Genomic DNA, 8,955 nt, shown 5'->3' with positions numbered 1-8,955 from the left:
CAAAACCCTAACTTCCAATTTCTCAATTTCATACCAAACATGGAAATTTAAGTTCTAATCCATGTATACTTATCAAAGACCATCACTAGGAAATTTTAATTTAAATAAAACCATCAAACACTCCCCTTTCTCATGGCTACTGAAATTCATGCATGATCCTACATACATGTTTTATTCCATTTTTCAACAAATTCTAACTAAATTTAACTTCCTAACAAAGAGTAAAGAGAGAAGAGAGTGAGTATTTGCACTAACCTTTGTTGTCACTCTTTCATGACTTTCCTAACTTCACTTTCTTTCTAATTCTTGGCTGCCAAACACTTCTCTAAGACTAAATAACAAATATTTGTGTTGGGGTTTAGGAGTTTTGTGGTGATATATGCTAGGGAATCAAGCTTAGAAGTAAAGAAAATTGGGAGAGCTTCACTCCCATGGAGGTTCAGCCAACATAAGGTAAAAGGAAGAAGATGAATCAATTTTTGTCTCTTTTAATTTCTTTTATATCCATTAATTGTGTTTTTCTAATTTTGATTGGCTAAGGATTTTAATTGCATCATCATGACATCATGTATATGTCATTAATTGGGTTTTATTTTCATTTCATTTTATTTCCTTTCTTCTTTTTTTTTTCTCTACTCATTTCCATTTAAATTTTTATTGATATTTCTTAATATTTTATTACATAAATCTCACTTAATTAAATTGACAAGTTGGTCAAAAATCAACTCTGAGTGTGAAATGACCAAAATGCCCTTCTTGATGCTCATTATATCCTAATTACCTCTACCAAATGGCATTAAAATTTTTTGCATTTCTTGACATTTTATTATCATCTAAACCTCATTAATCCTTCAATTAAGTCCCCAAATATTTATTTCACAGGGTTTCCCCATGAGTCTGGGATCGACAACTGCATTCACAGTCGCTTTCCATTAGGGTTACCCATCGCCAAGGCCTCAACTCATTTAACCTATCTACATTTCATTTCTTTGATTTTCCCCTTGATTTTACTTAACCTTTGTTTAGTTTATTTATGATTCCTCACTCTAGTTTAAGTATAGTTCCAGCCATTCTGACTGTCAGGACAGACATTAGTCAACGAAATAGTAGAATATACGGACTACCTAAAGTGAGGGCGTTACAGGTATTGTTGATTTACTATGATTTTACAAGAATTTGGAAGAAATTGCAAGTACCTTATAATCTTGACATTATTGAATGCATTTAGTATCTTTGTGTTATTTAAGGTTAATTGCGCATTTGGGCCATGTTGGATAACCTGTTGACGTTGTGTTTGCATTTAGATTTTGCACTATAAAATTGTCTTCGATCGCTACTGCCATTGCACCAGATACTGCACCTATTACCAATACTGTTGTGGCCTCTCCTTTATCGTATCTCTTCTGAGCACTTATGTATAGGGTTTAATTCCTCTTCTGCACTAAAAATCTTTACACCACTAAGCTTTCTAATTTCCAACATTAGCCCTTTTTCTATCGTAGCTAGAGGTAGTTCTTTTTACTAAACCTATATCAAACGTGCATAACACTTATGATGAGTTATGCCATATCTACTCGTATGTTGTATTTTTGTATGTTCTGCTATTTGTTTTTGTTTCTCTTCCAAAGATTGGCCTTAAAACTTGACTAGCCAATTTTATATACCCTTACAGTGCAGGGGAGACTTTGTCAATTTTTTTGACAAAGTGCTTTTACTGCCTCTACAACTGTTGGCTCTTCTCGAGCTAAGGCTTGTGTTAAAGTAAATACTTGGTACCTTATTATATCTCCTGTATACTTTTGGACCAGTTCCCCTGGTCACCTCCCCATGTACCTTTGCTGACCCACTTCTTTGTCTTTCTATGCAGAATCTTGATGTGGAGAATGTGAGACAAGGTCTTTTGGCACTTCTTCATCAGGTGCCTATACTAGATACTAGGAAGTTGTCTATCAAACCTTATTCTAGAGCTACTTATTAACTCCAAACTTCCTCCAAGGACTTTTCTGCATGATATAATCATTATATTTTGATGTAAAAAAAAAAATTAGCAAACATATAATTCTTGGATATTTAATGAACAATATGCTATGTTTCATCTTTTTATTTATGAATGACAATGGCCTAAAGCCTACTTGTTACATTAACTTTCTGTCTACCTGATTATATGTGAATAAATGCTATAGTATGTTAGTTATTATGTTGGCTTTGTCTTTACATTGATTATAGGTGAGCCAAAGAAAAGCAGTGCGATCGATTATTTAAGGTTGTGGGTCAACCTAAGGAAGTCTATGAATCACCCTTAAGTGCTTTTTCATGCTTAGTACTTCCCCATTGGCCTCTTGTAAGGCACAATGGCTAAGGACTCAGTGCATTCTTCAATAGGGGATTCATCCACATCATCACTTTGTTTCTCTTCCTCAAAAGATGTATTGCTAAAAGATATGGAAGATCTTACACTAATGGTATGGGCCTCTCCTAAGGAGCTATTAACTGGTGCCCCCTAAGTCCTGTGGTGCATCTTCTTCTTAAGGAGTTAAATTGGACTCATGTCCATATCATAGTGTTGAACATGCATATGTGCAGGTACCTTGGTATGCTTAGGAAGGTACCATATGATGAGTGTAGGTGTGAAGGAACCTTGGTTCTTGTGAATGCTCCAGCCTAAACTTATAACTTCCTGAGTTCTTTGATAACTCCTCTGAGGTTTATGCTAGCTGTGTTGACAAAGACTTTTGGAAAGAAAGGATCCTCATGTAGTAGTTTCTCTTCCTTTTTCTCTGAGAACTTAAGAACTCCTTTGTTGATATGGTCTTGTATCACATTCCTGAAAGCCTAACAATTATTAGTACTATGGTCCCAAGAACCATGATACTTATAGTAATCTCTCCTTTCATCTCTTCTTTGGTGGAAGCTTGTTGTCAGTAGAAAAAGTGATGAATTTCTCCAATAGGAAATCAAATATCTCTTTTGTTTTATCTGTGTCAAAGGTATACAAGGGATTTATATTTAAAGATGATTGAGATTGAGTTTCCTTCTGAGAAACCTCCTTGTTTGGGGTACTTAAGGCAAGAAAAACATAAGAACCAGTAGTAACCATGTCAGCACTCGTTAATTCATGATTGTTTACCTCCTAAAAGTAAATCCCCATGGCAATTTTTTTTTGTATGACTCCTCTAAAAGTAGTTCTTCATACTTGGCCACATTGGTAGTGTGTTCATAAAAGTCTTTAAATTCCATCCCCTGGAACTTCTTCCTCAACTTGATGTCTAGTCCATGTTACACCATCTTAATATATTCTATTTCAGTTAATAAAACCTTGCTTTTATTTCTCATCTTCTTGAACCTAGTGATGAAAGCAGCTGCTGACTCTCCACTCCTCTAGGTCATTCTGGAAAGCCCAACTACACATACTTTAGGTTTAGCTTAGAAGAATTAGGTATGGAATAATCTTTCGATCTCCTACCAATAATAAATAGAATTTCTTGAAAGGTATAACACTAGGTGAAGGCAACACTGGTAGGGAAATTTAGAAATAATCTCAATTTGTAACTTATGAAGTTGTCACTGCACTGAACAATGAACCTCGCTATGTGCTACAAGGTAGATTGCTCATCTTTACCTGAAAACACAATAAAATCAGGAATACGATAACCCCTTGGATATGGATTCTCCCTATCAATGTCATATGGGTAAGGTTTTTAGAACTCTAGGTGCTAGTCTGCCTCAGGCCAAGCCCATAAAGCTCTTAAGCAACATCCTTTACTGCTTCATAGTCATCTGAAAAGCTGTTGGTGCCATAAGTACCTAAGCCATAGGTAATAGTACCTAAGGCACTGATGTGGTTGGTTGAGGTACTAGCATCACGGTCATGTTAGTTCTTTCATAACTATTACCCCCTAAGCCAAAGGTCATTTAGAGCATCCATACGTGTTGGGGTACTAGTACCACTTGAGGACCTGCAATTGTCAGTGCATTATAAACACCCAAGTGACCTACAGGGTTAGTTTTATTGAGAATTTAGGTATGAGCAATGGTTTTGCCACTACGGTGGCTAATTTGCATTAATGCTTTAGACTGGTTAACCACCTGTTCCACTTTTTTATTTGCTGGTTGGTACCATTTTTCATTTTAAGCATGACTTCCATTAGTTATACCTTAAGGAGTTCTTGGTTGAGGTTGCTGATACACTTGAATTGTATAGATGTTTTTAAGCACATTTGTATTCTAAATCATAGCATTTAGGCAAGTATTTTCATGCTTAGTAGTTGATTTCATTAGTTTTCATAAATTCTATTGCCAAGCCCTTAATTCCATGTTTTTTGCATTATTTCAGGTGTTTGGGTGAAGCCCCAAAGGATGGGAGTGCAAAGGAAAGCTTGGAGAGGTAAAAAGACAAAGAATTATTGTTGATACAAAGTACAAGGGTCGTGTAAACTAAGCCCCAGACCCGTGTAACTCTCTGCCAGAAGAAAGCTAAGAGAATTGATGAGAAACACAAGTACACGGGTCGTGTAAGTAGACCCGTGTAATCTGCAGGGACCCGTGTAAGTCTTTGTCGGGCGCAAGCTTGAAGACCTTATGGGAACAATAGTGCACGACCCGTGTAATCAGGCCCGTGTAGTTGGCACAGACCCGTGTAACTTTCTGTGCCAAAACAAGACCACGCGATTCTCCTTCAGCAAGTTACATGGCCCTACTTTGCGAGACCCGTGTAGTGACACACAGGCCGTGTACTATGCTGCAGCCTATTTTCTGACTCGAATTCCCCTCCGGTTTTCTGATACAAACAAGACTCCTAAAGCCTTTTGGACTCAAAATGACCTAACCCTAGACCAACCAATATAAATAGAAAAGAAAACATCAGGAAAGGGGGTCGGTCACTGTCATCGAGACAGCTGCTGAAGGTTGCTGTTGTCGGACTCTACATAGGTACCAAAAGAAATATTCCAGCTGAAGCTCCATAAGATCAAAGCTGTAAACTCTCTTTGATTCTTTCGTTTCATCTCCTTAGTCATATTTTTATTATTTTATTTCTTCTGCATAACTCTCTTTTTATTGTTTTTACTTTTTATCATGACATTTGCTGAACTCACCATGAGTGAGTAGTTTTCTTATTCTGGATTTGGGAGAGTACCTCTTGTAATTATTATTATGGATGAACACTGAGTTTTATTTATTGGATTTGAGATTCGTTTCTTGATTTAATTTCTTGCGATCTTAATACATGCTATGTGTTGGTACCCACTTAGTTATGATTGTAGAAGTTAATTGAAGGATTGAAAGGTAAAGATTAACATTAGAAAATCAAGATCTTGAACCTAGGAATTCTGACCTAAACATAGGCTGATACCTTTGTGGAACCGAAACATTGGTCAAAGGTCTTAAAGGATTTTAATTAATTTGATCACCACGAAAGTAGGGTTCGAGTTAATTAGAATACACCCTAGATGCTTTGAGAGAGGATTTAGGAGAACTTAGGACTAATTTCCATCAAGGAAAACGATCCTCAATTCAGTAAATAAACGAGATAACATCCCTAGTAAGATTCAAGTGTAAAATCTTAATTCCAGAATTGCTTCAAATAAATCATTTCGTTTTAAGTTTACCATTTTAGTGTTTAAAGTTAACAAACTTCATTCTTTAAGTATTCGATAGCCTAGATAGTTAAGATTTCTATGTAGATTGGTACTTGCTTAACAAAATTCCTTGTGGGAACGATACTCTACTTATCACTTTATTACTTGTTAGTGATACGTGCATTTGCAGTGATTGCAAAATAGCGAAACAAGTTTTTGGCGCCGTTGCCGGGGAATTTTGGTTTTAGTAATATTAAGCGATAGGCGATTTAGCTGATTTAGGCAATTATATTTATAATTTAATTTTATTTTATTGGTTGTATTTCTTTTCTTTTCTTTCAGGTGCCTGATCTGGTATATGACCAGAACAAAGCCAGAAGAAATTTTGGACCGTGATCCAAAAATAAACAGAACTCTGAAAGCCATCAGGAGGGAAAGGAAACATCAAGAGCACGGTTAAGGAGATCCTAAAATCCCAACCATGGCCAATAATAATAATAAACCATGACTCTTGAGAGATTACGGAGCTCCATCTGTCCAAGGATTTCAGCCCAGTGTCACTAGACCCACAGTGGAAGCCAACAACTTTGATTCAACCAGCATGGCTCTAAATGATTCAACAAACCCAGTTTGCAGGTTCACCAACAGAGGACCCACACTATCACCTCCGGTGCTTTCTTGCCCTATGTGATACATTCAAGATGAATGGAGTGTCTGATTAAGCAATAAGACTTAGAGCATTCCCACTCTCCCTTCGGGATAGAGTAAGGAAGTGGTTACTTTCTCAACCAGCTGGAACATTCACTACCTGGGAAAACCTCTTTCAAGCTTCTCTAGCAAGGTATTTCCCACCTGCAAAGACTGTAAAGCTGAGGCTTGAGCTCAACACCTTCAGACAAAAGGAAGGAGAATCACTCTATGACGCATGGGAAATATATAAAGATCTGTAGAGGGAATGTCCACACCATGGCATAGAAGATTGGCTATTGGTGCAAAATTTTTATAATGGATTACTACCCTCTACAAGGAGCACAGTTGATTCAGCTGCAGAGGGTGATCTAATGGAGAAAACAGTGCCACAAGCGCTTGAACTTCTAGAAAGGGTTGCATACCATAATTATGAGTGGTCAAATGAAAGAGGAAATGCAAGAAGAACTACAGGGGCCCTGGAAGTAGATGCCCTAAGCATGATAAATGCCCAGTTTGATCAGCTCACAAAGAAACTCGAAAGAATGCAAGCCAACGCAGTTGGTACAAATAGTCAACCTGAGGGCAGCTATGAAGGAGGATACATGAATTCAGAATACAACAATTTCAACAAACCTACAGAACAGATGAACTATGTGAATAATAGAGGAAACTTCAACTAGAGGCAGCCAAACAATCCGTATTCAAATACTTACAACCCTGGATGGAGAAACCACCCAAATTTCTCGTGGTTCAATCAGCAGAACTAGCCAATAAACAAGCAACAAGGGTACAAACCTCCAGCACCCCCTGGATTTCAGAACAAAGGCTAGAACTTTGCACATCCACCACTACCTCTCCAACCTCAACAACCTGCACCCCCTGGATTTCAGAACAAAAGTTAGAACTTTGCACAGCCACCACTACCTCTCCAACCTCAATAACCTGAACCAAAAATGACCATGGAAACCATGATGGAAGGATTCCTAGCAGCTCAACAACAAAAAATTGAATTGATTAAACAACTGACTTCCAGAATGGACCAACTTGCTATCCATAAATGGATGCTAGAGAATCAAATCGCTCAGCAAGCAAGTTGTTCAAGTAAGGCTGCTGGCAAACTGCCCAGTCAACCAAAAATGAACCCAAGGGAGCATTACAAGGTAGTTGCACTGAGGAGTGGGAGAACTCTAGTACAACCAGAGGTAGAATCAACAGAGGAAACCAGAGAAAAATCTACAGACCAAGCAGAGAAAAAGGAGGAAGAAGCTAAGAAAGATTAGGAAGAGGAAGCAAAGAAGACAAAGAAATTACCAGAACCATACTAGCCTCCCCTACCTTTTCCTCAGAGATTTCAGAAAGCCAAACTGGACAAGCAGTTTGGGATGTTTTTAAAAGTTTTATAGAAATTTTACATTAACATCCCCTTCACTGAAGCACTTTCTTAGATGCCATCTTATGCCAAATTTCTTAAGGAAATTCTATCAAAGAAAAGGAAGCTAGAAGACTATGGAACAGTAGCTCTAACAGAGGAATGCAGTGCCATTCTATAAAACAAACTGCCTCCAAAGTTGAAGGATCCAGGAAGCTTTTCCATACCCTGTATCATTGGTAACAAGAAAATAGACAAGGCCCTCTGCGATCTTGGGGCAACCGTCAGTCTAATGCCTCTATCAATATGCAAAAAGCTAGAGATCGGGGAACTGAAACGCACAACAATCTCATTGCAATTGGCTGATCGATCCATTAAATATCCTGTAGGAATACTTGCGAACGTCCCTATCAAAGTGGGCAAATTCTTCATTCCAGTAGACTTTGTTATCCTTGACATGGAAGAAGATGTCCAAATTCCTATCATCTTGGGAAGACCATTCTTGGCAACCGCTGGAGCCATCATGGACGTAAAAAATGGATGATTAACCCTCAAGGTAGGATAAGAAGAAGTGGAGTTCAACTTGTTTGACACAATGAAACACAAATTTGAACCTGATGAATGCTAAAGGTTGTTATTGTCGGACTCTACATTAGTACCAAAAGAAGTTTTCCAGCTGAAGCTCCACAAGATCAAAGCTGCAAACTCTCTTTGGTTCCTTCGTTTCATCTCCTTAGTCAGATTTTTATTATTTTATTTCTTCTGTAGAACTCTCTTATTATTGTTTTTACTTTTTATCATGACATTTGCTGAACTCACCATGAGTGAGTAGTTTTCTTATTATGGAATTGGGAGAGTAGCTCTTGTAATTATTATTATGGATGAACAATGAGTTTTATTTATTAAATTTGAGATTCGTTTCTTAAATTTAATTTCTTGTGATCTTATTGCATGCTATGTGTTGTTACCCACTTAGTTATGATTGTAGATGTTAATTGAAGGACTGAAAGGTAAAGATTAACATTAAAAAATCAAGATCCTGAACCTAGGAATTCTGACCTAGACATAGGCTGATACCTTTGTGGAACCTAAAAATTGGTCAAAGGTCTTAAAGGATTTTAATTAATTTGATCACCACGAAAGTAGGGTTCGAGTTAATTAGAATACACCCTAGATGCCTTGAGAGAGGATTTAGGAGAGCTTAGGACTAATTTTCATCAAGGAAAACGATCTTTAATTCAGAAAATAAATGAGATAACATCCCTAGTAAGATTCAAGTGTGAAATCTTAATTCCAGAATTGCTTCAAATAAATCATTTC

General features: G+C 37.3%; 1 non-coding gene across 1 annotated transcript; it reads right to left on the bottom strand.

Annotated features, from left to right (window-relative positions):
• Positions 1-6,442: 6,442 nt before the first annotated feature.
• LOC131181194 (small nucleolar RNA R71) lies at positions 6,443-6,549 on the bottom strand. Its single transcript, XR_009149822.1, has one exon. It is a non-coding gene; the product is annotated as a small nucleolar RNA R71 (small nucleolar RNA).
• Between the last annotated feature and the right edge of the window lie 2,406 nt (positions 6,550-8,955).

Source organism: Hevea brasiliensis, chromosome 6 (genome assembly GCF_030052815.1).
Source record: "Hevea brasiliensis isolate MT/VB/25A 57/8 chromosome 6, ASM3005281v1, whole genome shotgun sequence".
Classification (NCBI taxonomy): domain Eukaryota; kingdom Viridiplantae; phylum Streptophyta; class Magnoliopsida; order Malpighiales; family Euphorbiaceae; genus Hevea; species Hevea brasiliensis.
The sequence above is the reverse complement of the archived record's forward strand: the minus strand, read 5'-3'. Positions and strand labels throughout refer to the sequence as shown.